This window comes from Lissotriton vulgaris, unplaced genomic scaffold (assembly GCF_964263255.1).
Source record: "Lissotriton vulgaris unplaced genomic scaffold, aLisVul1.2 SCAFFOLD_315, whole genome shotgun sequence".
Classification (NCBI taxonomy): domain Eukaryota; kingdom Metazoa; phylum Chordata; class Amphibia; order Caudata; family Salamandridae; genus Lissotriton; species Lissotriton vulgaris.
Window position 1 is genome coordinate 700374 of NW_028250410.1, and position 14097 is coordinate 714470.

At 48.8% G+C, this 14097-nt stretch overlaps 1 protein-coding gene across 2 annotated transcripts in view; it reads left to right on the forward strand.

Annotated features, from left to right (window-relative positions):
• LOC147663269 (stromal interaction molecule 1-like) overlaps positions 1-14097 on the forward strand; it is a 515456-nt gene that overhangs the window by 257945 nt on the left and 243414 nt on the right. The window lies entirely within an intron of this gene.

Sequence of the window (14097 nt, forward strand, 5' to 3'; positions counted from 1 at the left end):
GTGACTGTGGGTTTTGGACAGAATGGCTCGTTATCAATCGAAATTATGCCTTCGTTCCTCTAAGCCTCATGGAAGCTCTTTCTCTAGATGCCCCTCTTCCTCATCTTCTGCCGAATAGTCACACAAAGCCTGCACAATCATCTCCCAAGCCCTAGCCATCTCCAGGCTCTTATCATTACCCGTTCTGGTGGCCTGCCGCATTCGTATCACGCTCTCACATCTAGACCATTTCAACAACTCATTTGTCCATCTCCTAACTGAGGGGCCCTCCTTGGATTTCCAGCGTAACGTAATCTCTCTCAGGGCCAGCATGAGTCCCAGGTCAATAAACTTGCTCGTAATTTTCGTTTTCGCTGTGTGGGGGAACCAAAGCAGCAGGCACGCCGCCATGTCGAACTCCACCTCTCTATCCGTAATTGCGTCCAGAAGCTCGCCCACCTCGGGCCAGTATGTTCCCAACCTTGGGCAACCCCATAACATCTGATCCAGCTCAACCTCGAGTGCTGAGCACCTCGGGCACGCCGCATCCTGTACCCGAAAGTGCCGTCTGAGTTTCCCCGGGGTCAGATAAGCTCTGTGCAGTATGAAAAAATGCACCTGCTGGAATCGGGCGTTCAAACTACCCTTCCACGTCCGTTTCAAAATGTGGCCCCAAACCGTATCTGGAATAGGTTTGCCTATACTTTCCTCCCAGTTTATCTTCAGCGCAGTGAGCGGTTCTAGCCCCTCGTTCAACATTCTCAAGTGGAGACAAGTCACCGCCTTGACCGTGCCCGCAGCCATCACCACATATTGGCATGCCATAGTCGTGCCCGGTTCCACCAGTCCTACCCTCCAGTGTTTTTGTATTGCCGCGGAGATCGCCGCATGCATGAGGTAGCCCCCTTCTGGGAGACCAAATTGGTCTTGCAGCACCCTGAATGGAGCCAACAACCCTTCCACATACAGATCCCCAACCACTTGCAGACCCAACTCCTCCCATTCCAACAACGGAGACCAATCGCCTCCGTATGGCAGCGCCGTCAACATCCCGAGAGGGATCTCTGGCGCATATGGTCGTGTGGCCCGTGCTCTCTTCAGGCTCCTGTGCCAGCACAACCGAAGGGTTTTCTCTTCAAGGGTGAGCTCACTCAGTTCCAATTTCTGTTGCATAACTATGTAGGATAGGACGTTCCTCTGGATACCTTTCCCGCGTACCTGGTCAGGGCCTCTAAATTCTCTTGCGACGTTCTGTGTCAAAACCTGGAGCTGGGCCGCCAGATAATACAATTCAAAATCAGGAACCGCCATCCCTCCCTCGAGTTTGGGTCTGGTCATAGTGTGCAACACCACTCTGCGTCTGCCATGTCCCCAAAGGAAACCAATAATCATCGACTTCAAGTCTTTGAAGATCCGCTGAGGGATCCATATTGGCAAAGTTCGGAAATAATATAGCAGCCGTGGTAGAGCTACCATTTTTAACAATGCTACTCGGCCCTGCACCGATAGAGGAAGGGAGGCCCAGAAGGACATACATCCCCGCAGCCCCCTTACACAGCGACCTATATTACCTTCTAGCAGACTCGCAGCGTCGTGGTAAACTCTGATTCCTAGATATGTGAAGCACTTGTCTTCCCAGACCACGTCCACTGTAAGAGGAGGATACGGCCTATCCGTCCGCAATGGAAAAACACAAGTTTTATTCCAGTTTACCTTGAGTCCTGACAATTTACCAAAGCATGATAGCATCTCTATGGCCCCCCTAAGAGGCACTTCCGTATCCTCTAAATACAGCAACAGGTCTTCCGCATACAGTGAGATATAATGAGTATCCTCACCACATCCAACTCCATTATTCAATTCTCCCGTTCTAGCCTGCGTCGCCAGTGGTTCCATCGCGAGAGCGAACAGAAGGGGAGATAACGAGCAACCCTGCCTCGTCCCTCTACGCACCGGGTAATCGGATGATATAACAGACCCCAATCGCACCCTGGCAGTGGCAGATGAATAGAGAACCCTTGTCCATCGCCCAAAGCCCTCGCCCAGGCCGAACTTCTCTAGCACCCCATCGAGATAATGCCACTCAAGGCTGTCAAAAGCCTTCTCAATATCCACCGATAGTACTGCTGATGTATGGTCCGAGCCTAAGGCGCCGTGTAGTATACGGATCAGCCGACGGGTGTTAATGGATGTGTTCCTAGTAGGAATGAACCCTGCCTGGTCTTCATGTACCAGCGTGGTCATGTGTGGCAGTAGTCTAGTGGCCAGAATACGGCTCAAGATCTTGTAGTCCACCGTCAGCATGGAGAGGGGTCTATACGACGTCACATCTAAGGCCTCCCTACCAGGTTTCAGCAGCGGCACCACTAGCGCTTCCCTCATTGAGCTGGGCAGGTGCCCTAGGGTCATGGCTTCGGAGTACACCACTAATAGCTTTGGTGCCAAAACATCAATGTACTTCACATAAAATTCAATTGGCAGGCCATCCACCCTTGGCATCTTGTTTCTAGCCATCTGCTTAATGGCCACCCGAATCTCTGATAACGTTATGGGGCCGCCCAGGACCTTCGCCGTTTCATCATCTAGTACCGGGAGCCGAACAGTGTGTAGGTAGTCGCCTATTGCAGAGGATTCCGCTTCCAACTGAGTCTCATAAAGGCTTGTATAATACGTCTGAAAGCGCGTCAATACTGCAGTTTTTGAGTAGACCACCTCCCCTGTTTCCGTTCTAATGCTCATAATCAGGCAACCCCTAGGCTCCGGGTTAGCAAGTTTCGCAAGTAGCGTGCCCACCTTGTCTCTTTCCGCATGCACCTTAGTGAGGTATAGCTTGTAATCATAGCATCGCAATCTCTGTTTCTTTCGCCACCAATTCTTTCGCCTCCAGTAGCTGGTCATGCAGGTCCGGTCGTTCAGGCCTACGCTGCTCGAGTTCTCTCAGCACACATTCCGCCTTCCCCAAATCGGCCAAGACAGTCGTCCTTGCATTCGTAAAGCTGTCCATACAGATACCTCTCACCACCACCTTCATCGCATCCCATTCAATCGATCTCGTGGCGGCCGACCCCTCGTTCTCACCAAAGTAATGCTCTATGCCCTGTTGGACCGTGTCACTAAACACCAAGTCCTCTAGTGTATCAGGCCGTAGCCTCCATGTCGGGACCGCAGACCTCGTCCTCTGCCATCGCACTGCCACCAGTAAGGGATTGTGGTCTGAGATGGTTCTGGCAAGGTACTCCGTGTGCGTTACCATGGCAGCTAGGGGGCCGCTACACAGGATGGAATCTATTGTGACATGTAGTGCATGTAGTGCTGAGAAGGAGTAGTCCCTAACATCAGGATGCTGTTCCCTCCACACGTCTACAAGGCCCCACCTCTCTTGCCAATCCTTCCTGTGTGCTGCTAGTCTACGCACTGGGGAGTCGGCCAGTGGCGGGTGCGATCTATCCCACATCACGTCAATGATTGAATTAAAGTCCCCACCCAGTATAATGGGGCCCGCCAGGAAGTGGGCCAGCGAGCCTGTGATCAAAATATCGGGCTTGGTCAGCATTGGGGGCGTATACACTACACAGGACCACCTCACGGCCATAAAGCCTCCCCTCCACCGCCACAAACCGACCCTCAGGGTCCACCAATTGATTCGTGGCCTGGAACGGGACCCCCGCTCTTACCCATATCAATACCCCCCTGGCAAACGCCGAATACGAGGTGCCAAACACTTGGCCACGCCATCTCTTCTGCAATGCATTACACTCTGGCTTGGTTAAATGAGTTTCTTGCAACAGTGCGATTTGGACGTCTCTTCTCACCAAATAGGCGTGCACCTTGTATCTCTTTGACATAGTTCTGAGTCGACGGACATTCCATGTGAGGCATTTCAAATCAGGTAACGTCCCCATTGCAGCCATCACCCCACCATTTCGACAGTGTCAGATGACCCCCCACATCATTGCAGTAGTCAACCCCCCCTTCAAAACACCCCAATAAACTACCCCAACCCCTCTCCCCAGGACCGGACCTAATAACACAACTTCAGCCCCTCATCCAAACCTGTAACATCGCACACAGTCCACTACTCTGTAGTTGTCACCACAGAGAGCCTTAAGGGCAGTGAGGGGGTACCTCAGAGCCGACCCGGGGCAGGCCAAGCCCTTGCCCCAAGCCCATGATCCCATATGATAGTTACAACAGAGTACCTGCTAGTACGCCAAGCATCAGGAATAAGCTGCTCCCACAAGGAGCTGCCAGCATGCCTCCTACTCCAAATACTATTAGTTAAATAGTCCATCCGCTGTCTGTGGTGTGACCGTCGGCCCCGCCAAGCTATCTGCTTCCGAAAGTTCTCCAGATTTTCTCTCCCCTTCTTCCGAGTCGGAGTCCTCCGACAACTTCTCCTGCTGTGACCCCGTGATGATCGCTGTTGCAGCCAGCGCTCCCTTCCTGTCCGCCGCCATCAGGTCGGCCCTCATTGCCCTTTTAAGTTTGTTACGCTTGCGGATGTGTTGGGACTTTCGGACCTGGACTGGCCTTTGTTTCTCCTTTCCCCCTTTGTTCTGGCGATCCGTACCAGCCCGGTATAACTCAAGCCACGACCACACCTCGTCAGGGGTCTGGAAGAATTGGGTCGTTCCATCTAAAATCACTCGCAATTTAGCCGGAAAGAGTAGGGAGTATTGTATGCCCTCATCTCTCAGTTCCTTTTTCACTGCCAGGAAAGATGCCCTGTTCCTCTGGACTTCTTGTGTGTAGTCCGGGAAAACCGTGACCGAGCTATTGTCCACCTGGAAGGGGCCCGTTGAGCGGACCCTTTGTATCAATAATTCACGGTCTTTGAAATGCAGGAGTCTGGCCACCATTGGTCTGGGAGGTCGGCCCTGCATGGGTTGTCGGGCCGGGACCCTATGTGCCCTCTCTATTGAGAAGAATGGAGATAAACCCTCCGGAGCAACGACCGTTTTTAACCAGTTTTCCATGTAGGCCACTGCATCGTCCCCCTCGACTTTTTCCGGTAGGCCCACTACCCTTACGTTGTTCCTTCGGTTGCGGCTTTCGGAATCCTCCACGCGTTTCTCCAACGTCGCCAGTCGGGTGAGAATATCGGACAGTTTATGCTCTGCGGTGACCACTGCTGGTTTTAACTCTTGGAGCAGCTGCTTGTTTTCCTTCACTCTATCGGAAAGTTTGGCGTGATCTGCCCTCAGGAGGCCCAGTCCTGTAGCCCCCTGCGCTATATCTTGGTGTAGAGACTCCTTGGTCGCAGTGATCATCTCCAGTATGCCATCTAGCCGTGCATTCAATCTGCGTTCTTGTGCCGATGTATCCGGGGCCGCTTGGAGCTCGCCATCCGTGTCCGGCATAGTCGTCTGGCCATGCCCCTGCTTCGCATTCGCTGCACCGCCAGTAGCGGCCATCTTGGTCGCCGCGTGCGCCGTCTGAAGACTGCCTCCGGGGGGACAGTCCGGCCCCAGTTTTCTATCGCCAGGCGGGGATATCCCTCGTACCCTCACACCACTCAATGCGTTCTTCCCGGGCAGTGGCCCCCACCTCCAGGGTTCAAGTCGTCCGCTTCTCAAGGGCCCCACTCCTGCGCCCAAAATGGCCGACCACAGTTTGTTCCCTCTGGGAGTGGTCCGCCTAGCTCCACACGGCCCTGGGGGCCCCCCCGTAGTTCAGCGCCGGTCGTCCCCCGGCTCAGATTCACCGCTTCCCCATGCCAAATGCTGGAAACACCCAGGTCACATGCAGGCCCAACGTCAAAGAGAGGAGCGTGGGGGGGAACTGAACGCGCGTTCCCCGTCAAGCTGGAAGGTCCCGGCCCGGACCGGACATCTGATTTGTGCGGGGGCGCCGCTCCCCAGCAGCCAAGCGCGGTGGTTGCCGGTCCCAGCCGGTACTCGTGTCTGCGCCCTCTGTCTGGTGCAGTATCAGCCCTGCACTGGCGGCAGCTGCCTATCTCCGTCCGCCCCGACGGGCTGACAGCGCTCACCCGGGTGCGCTCCTTACCGCCGCTTCCACACCCCTCCGGGTAGGGGGCTTCCCCAGGGACCCCGCGCCGGGCGGCAGGTCAGTCCCGAACTCGGGTGCCGGGTTCTCCAGTCCGCGGATCCATTCCCCCGGTTACATCCGCCTCCTCACCGCCTGCCGGAGTCACGGCGCCGCCTTTGTTCCAACCGCCACGGGAGCTCCACGAACAGCCGCGGATCAACACCTCTCCCAGATGGCCGCTGAGACCAGCGGTGGGGGGATGGGCTCCCCGATCGTAAGTCTCTGGCGCGGCAGACAGTGCTCCGTCCCGTTTCCACCGCTGTTTGTCTCCGTTCAGCTAGGACCCCGCTCCACAGTGTCCGCCAAGCAGCAGCCTCCTCTATGCCGCAGCCGCAGATCGTCGTGTCCTGCCGATTAGTCGACGCCGCTCGGGGCGGCCGCCATCTTGAGTCTTCGCTCGCCGCTCCTCGAGGCTCCAGCGCCGGGTCCCAGCATAGCCGCCGACCATCCGCCGGCCCACGATAGTATTGCTCGGCCAGTCCGGTGCTGTAGGGAGAATTTCCGCTTTTCAGCCGGCTCAAAAGCGAGGGTTTACAGGATAAATGCGGGATCTGGCACGGAGCTGCAGGCTCACGCCGCCATCCCGATCGGCGTCCAAACCACGCCCCCATGATGATGTGAATGATGATGATGATGTGGATGATGATGTGGATGATGATGATGATGATGATGATGTGGATGATGATGATGTGGATGATGATGTGGATGATGATGATGATGTGGATGATGATGTGGATGATGATGTGGATGATGATGATATGGATGATGATGATATGGATGATGATGATATGGATGATGATATGGATGATGATGATATGGATGATGATGATGATGATGATGATGATGATGATGGTATGGATAATGTTATGGGTGATGATGAAGATTATATGGGTGATGATGAAGATTATATGGGTGATGATGAAGATTATATGGGTGATGATGAAGATTATATGGGTGATGATGATAATTTGGGTGATGATGATGATTTGGGTGATGATATGGGGTGATGATACAGATGGGGTGATGATATGGGTGATACAGATGATAGGGATGATGATGATATTGATGATGATATGGATGATGATGAGACTGGTGATGATGATGATGTAGATGATGATGATGTAGATGATGAGAGGGATGATGATGAGAGGGATGATGATGAGAGGGATGATGACGATGAGAGGGATGATGACGATGAGAGGGATGATGACGATGAGAGGGATGATGACGATGAGAGGGAGACGATGAGAGGGATGATGACGATGAGAGGGATGATGACGATGAGAGGGATGATGACGATGAGAGGGATGATGACGATGAGAGGGGATGATGACGATGAGAGGGGATGATGACGATGAGAGGGGATGATGACGATGAGATGGATTATGACGATGAGATGGATTATGACGATGAGAGGGATGATGACGATGAGAGGGAGACGATGAGAGGGATGATGACGATGAGAGGGATGATGACGATGAGAGGGGATGATGACGATGAGAGGGGATGATGACGATGAGAGGGGATGATGACGATGAGAGGGGATGATGACGATGAGAGGGGATGATGACGATGAGAGGGGATGATGACGATGAGAGGGGATGATGACGATGAGATGGATTATGACGATGAGATGGATGATGGCGATAAGATGGATGATGACGTTGAGATGGATGATAATTCTTTGTTAGATAAATGGTCCAGAGATTCTCTTCCTGGATGTTATTGCCTATTCTCGAAAGTGACAGGAGGATGTTGACTCGAGGTGATGGACCTTACCGACCTCTTTTGTCAATGGTTAGAGAAACAGATGAGTACGCACTCCTCCTTAATAAATGTTAGTATGCTTTTGGCAAAAAAAACTTCAAAATTCCAATTAGTATTTATTTTCTGCTTTTATTCTTCATGAAAACCAAGGGAAAACAAGCATATGTTTTTGTCCAACAACGCCAAGTCCTGGGTATAACCACCTTCTGACTGGAAAATAAAGGGATTATACAGAGGACTTGCCGTTGTTTGACGAAAACATATACTTTTTTCCCTATACAATGTATTTGTCAAATACTATGTTACATAATAAGTGTTGCTGCCAAGATTGTTAAAGTCTTGAGAAAGCCCTGGTCAAAATGACGCCTAAAGGTGAAACATGTGTTGACTATATAATGTCTAGAAGTAATCCCTGTAATACTCTGGAGAATGAAGAAAGCTTATGAACTAAGAATAAACATGAACAATAAAAGCAGAAAATAAATACCAATTGAAATTCTGACGTTTCTTTGCCAAAAGCTTGGTAATATGGACGATGATGAGATGGAAGATGATGATCTGCATGATGATGAGGATGATATGGATGATGATGATGATGGGATGAAATGGGTGATGAGGATGAAATGAATGATGATATGGATCATATGAGGACATGGATGGATGGATGCATGGATGGATGGATGGATGGCGATTGCCGATGAATCATGATGGATGGAGGGATGGATGTTGATGATGGCAATGGATGATGGTGACGATGATGGATGATGATGAGGACGACGACCATGATGATGATATGTTGGCTTGCCTCTTACATGATATTTGTCAATTAAATTGTTGTTTTAAAATCCCTGCTGAGGATCTATAATTCCAATTTAAGCTCTTTCCAAGTAATGTTTCTATAGGAAATGAGATTACCCGTCCATGGGTCTGTTGCAGGGCTTCTTCCCAATTATTTTGAGATTTAATGAGGAGATATTGTTTTAGAAATTGACATTGAACTGTTGGTAATCATGTCCAGAATGCAGCAGTGATACAGGATTCAGAGGAGCCCTCTTGGGCCGTATTTAAGGATGAAGAGTGATTGCCGAAAAGGGCCTAAATAGGCTCAGGCACTTGCAAGAGCATCAGCTGAGCACCTAGGTTCTCATGTCTGCGTGTTGAAAACATGGCCGAAACATGGTGATAAGCTCAGGGTCTGCTGCTGAGATTCTGGAACGATTCAGAAAAGGGGGTGGTGATGGACAGAGTATCTGAATTAAACAGAACACTCATACCCAGTCAACAGATCAGGGCTTGATCCATCACCGTTTTTTTAGCTCACTGCACCATCCCAGCTCAGAACCTGGCTACATGCAAATTAGTCTGTCCCTGGCCCAGTGCATCATGGGAACAGGGCAGACCAAACTACCAAGCCAATTCTTAAACTGGGAAGGAAACCAGCTTCCAGGGACCGGTTTCTGGCATTACAGCCGTCTTCGGCCCGGCTTGCTTGAATCCTGATGGTGCAATGAGCAAGGGACTCACATCTGAGTATACCCTTCCACGCTTATGGTGGACAAAACGATTCAGAAAAGGGGGTGGTGATGGACAGAGTATCTGAATTAAACAGAACACTCATACCCAGTCAACAGATCAGGGCATGATCCATCACCGTTTTTTAGCTCACTGCACCATCCCAGCTCAGAACCTGGCTACATGCAAATTAATCTGTCCCTGGCCCAGTGCATCATGGGAACAGGGCAGACCAAACTACCAAGCCAATTCTTAAACTGGGAAGGAAACAAGCTTCCGGGGACCGGTTTCTGGCATTACAGCCGTCTTCGGCCCGGCTTGCTTGAATCCTGATGGTGCAATGAGCAAGGGACTCACATCTGAGTATACCCTTCCACGCTTATGGTGGACAAAACGATTCAGAAAAGGGGGTGGTGATGGACAGAGTATCTGAATTAAACAGAACAGTCCTACCCAGTCAACAGATCAGGGCTTGATCCATCACCGTTTTTTAGCTCACTGCATCATCCCAGCTCAGAACCTGGCTACATGCAAATTAGTCTGTCCCTGGCCCAGTGCATCATGGGAACAGGGCAGACCAAACTACCAAGCCAATTCTTAAACTGGGAAGGAAACAAGCTTCCGGGGACCGGTTTCTGGCATTACAGCCGTCTTCGGCCCGGCTTGCTTGAATCCTGATGGTGCAATGAGCAAGGGACTCACATCTGAGTATACCCTTCCACGCTTATGGTGGACAAAACGATTCAGAAAAGGGGGTGGTGATGGACAGAGTATCTGAATTAAACAGAACACTCATACCCAGTCAACAGATCAGGGCTTGATCCATCACCGTTTTTTAGCTCACTGCACCATCCCAGCTCAGAACCTGGCTACATGCAAATTAGTCTGTCCCTGGCCCAGTGCATCATGGGAACTGATTTGCATATAGCCAGGTTCTGAGCTGGGATGGTGCAGTGAGATAAATAACGGTGATGGATCAAGCCCTGATCTTTGGACTGGGTAAGAGTGGTCTGCTTAATTCCGAAACTCTGTTCATCACCACCCCCTTTTCTGAATCGTTTTTGGCCACTATAGGTGTGGCAGGGTATACTCAGACATGAGTCCCTTTCTCACTGCACCTTCAGGATTCAAGCAAGCCGGGCCGAAGACGGCTGAAATGCCAGAAACCGGTCCCCGGAAGCTTGTTTCCTTCCCAGTTTAAGAATTGGCTTGGTAGTTTGGTCTGCCCTGTTCCCATGATGCACTGGGCCAGGGACAGACTGTTTTGCATATAGCCAGGTTCTGAGCTGGGATGGTGCAGTGAGATAAATAACGGTGATGGATCAAGCCCTGATCTTTGGACTGGGTAAGAGTGGTCTGCTTAATTCAGACACTCTGTTCATCACCACCCCCTTTTCTGAATCGAGATTCTGGAATAGCATCCCAGGGAGGGCATGTGAGAGGGAGTTATTTTTTCCTATTGGGAGTCTCTCCTTCTCTTCAGTATATACATTGTTGGTTTAAAATATACACCTTGTTTCTCTTTAATATGCACAACATTAGTTGGAGTGCCTCACGGATCTTGTTTCTCCCGAATATACACTGCATTGGTTACAGCACATCGTACACCATGTTTCTCTTTAATATACACAGAGTTGCTTAGAACTCATCATGCACCTTTTTTCTATTTATTATACACATTGTTGGATGGAGCGCTTTACACATCTTATTTTTCTTAATATACACCGTTTTTGTTGAAGAACTAAGGGTAGCTGAGAACCTATCGAAATGGACCAAACCTCAAATCATGTAACTGCCCTTAAACAATCTTTGAAGGTTCTGGGCCCTCTGGTCTTGCTGCTACTTCTTGGGTTTGTCCGGTCAGCTAGACGGAAAGGTTCCTATGGCTGCTGGGTAGCTTAAGCCCACAAGACTCCCTCCATGCAGGCTTCCTGCAGCTGGGCCTTACTGCTTGTCCTCCTAGTCAGTTGTCAGCTCCTCGCATCATGCTAGGCAACACAGCTTCTCATTCTTCTAGGGCAAGTTGTAGCATCATCACTTCTCAAACATCCTAGGCATGCTCTTGGCGTTGTTGGAAACAGCAGCCTCCAGGATTGTGTTTCTGTGGGTGTGTGCAGCCTCTTTCAGGCTGCACCAACCCACAGAACAGTGGGTACAACTGGCCTGTATTTATCCTGCTTTGAGGCACTGACATGAATATTGGGCCCACCAATTTTATGATGAGTTGAACACCCATCATTTGTTTTGGCCAAACTTAGGTTGGGCCATTGCTTAATTATTGAATGGCCTAAATGTGTGGCTCATGTCCCAGAGTAGGGGGTCTGTATGGCTGACTCGCTCTAGGATACAGACTCCAAGCTGCTGATTGCTAGAAGTTAGGTTGACGCAGGTTACCTGCTAGGGACCGGCCCCAGCGCTTAGAAGAGGTGGTCTTATTTTTTCCTGAATGCTCTTAATGCTTTTCTAATACAGCTTTCACATCTTTCATACATGTATGGTGTGTGCTGTCCAGTTTGTTCCATGATTGGCATCCACTATTTAGTGCAGCGTTGCGTGAGACAATTTTTTGTTTGTCTAGAAAGTCTGAGCAATAAATGAAGATGTGTTTATCTTGTCACGTTTGCTGCTTCAAACAAAAGTAAAATGTCAGACTGTATCTTCTGACAAATTACTGCCTATTCTTTAAACATTGGTGTTTACTTCTTTTCTCTGACTGCAGTGTGAGAGGAGTAAATTGTGTGACAATTTTGCTGGGGTACAGGGAATGCGATCGTTGAAGGCTGTATGTTATTATTTGTTTGGGATCACGCAACAAAATGTAAATACCTGTAAATGAAGTGTATGCATTCAGCAGAACTGAAAGCAAAAATTAAGCACATTCTAATTTATTTCTCAAGTGTGCTGAAAACAAAGATTCTAATAGGATCAAAACAAATCGAGGCACTTTACTTGGTGAAGTCCAAATGTGAAGTATACACAAACCCCATTTCCACAGTTTATCATTTGTGTGCTATATAGTTTTAGCAGTAAAACAGTATGTCAGCAAAGTTAGTGGCCATTTCATTGGAACATGTGCTGTCTGTGAAGGACAATGCTCTACCACACAATGCTTTAGTTACATTAAAAAAATCGCCTATCTCGAGTTCATTAAAGGTAGGGGGTCGAAAACGTTTGCTGTTAACAAAATTGGGTTGTTCTTCAAAGGTTGGGAAGCACTTATTTAGTGGGATTTCCTCCATATTTTTCTCCATCCGATCTTCTGCAGGCGAGCAGGGTTTTTACTTGTTTTGATCTAATTTTTATGGATGAGCTATATAATATATGGCCAGACATGGGAGGTGTTTGTGGGGGAGAGAGTTCCATCCTATAAATCCTTGCATAGGAAGATTTCTTTGTTTTATACTATGTCTGAAAGACCACTGGCTGTTTTCCTTCTGATCTCAGGTAGGCCAGGTAGAAATGTTTGTTTAACTAGCATAATAATGTCTAATTTCTGGCATTTTGTGTTTTGTTACGCAAAAGTCACAAAATTATATCATTATGCCACATTACTTAATTTCAAGTCTGTTTGATTACATGTCCTACTGCAAAAGCAAGAGGAAAACGAAACCTAAAAGTACTAGCGTCTGTTGTTCGTGGCACATGTACTTTTTGTGCTACTTGTTAGCCCAAAATGTTTCTTGATTCAAAGACACATTTTGCACTAAAATAGAAGTATAAAGGCCAAGTTACCGTTTTGTATACTTTTTCTGAAGTTTCATGTAGCTACGCCAAAGGAAATGACACACATTCTGCACAACCCTAGCATCAGCTCCACTCTCCAACTTGATGGAAAAGTAATATTGTCGGCCTACATCTAGAATTTGAGTCTGCTGATTTCATTTAGTTGAACCCTTGGAATCCTGTAGCCATTTAACAATACCAGGTACTGAGCACTGAGGAACCGCGCAAATGAGCAGTCTTTTCTTGGACGGGCCGCTGCCTCAGCAGATATGGTTATGGTAAGTGAGAAAAGACTGAAGCCACCTCTGCCACTCCTTCCCATTATTCCTTCTTGTAGAGCAGGACCTTGCGAGTCACATGTCCAGGAGAGCGGCGGTCCCTGCAGAGCTGTGAGAAGCTCCTCTCGCCTGTTCATCAGTACGAGGCCAGCACTTGTGGAATGTGCTTTGGGGTTCATGTTCTTCTGGAATTGCTTTTTCTGTCTTTTTCTATGATCTTGGTTGGGAATGACAAATGTTCTATTGGGCCAATTTCTAGGTGACTTTTGGGTCAACGGTTATGTTTTTCGTGCTGGGGTTTGTTGCTATATGCTCGGGATCTGACCCTGGAGTAACGAGGTAGTAATAATGTTAAATTGCTAGCCGGGTCTGAGAGCAATTCCTAAAACAATACTGCTGAGTAAGGATAAAACACAGGGTTGGTTCAGAATCTAAACACTCCTCCAGTCTGTAGAGAGTGTATTTCCCTCCATTTTCCAGAATGTGGAAGTCACTAACATGTATTTTTTCCTCTGCAAAATTCAACGAAATTCCATAAAACATTTTCTAAAAGTACTCTTTTGAGCAAAATGTTGCTTGCTGGTAGCTGAAGTGACTGTTTCACACGACCACACACTTTGGTCAAAAGTGGTTTGAGCAAAAAAATGTCACTTTGGTAAGTTTTCTGCATCAAAGAGCCTTTGGTGTGCAACCATTACACAAAATTGAGCCATGCAAACTTTAAAGTCGTTTGCAAATTTTGCGTAACGTGAAATCTGACTACTCCAATTTCGCCTGCATAATCAAAACT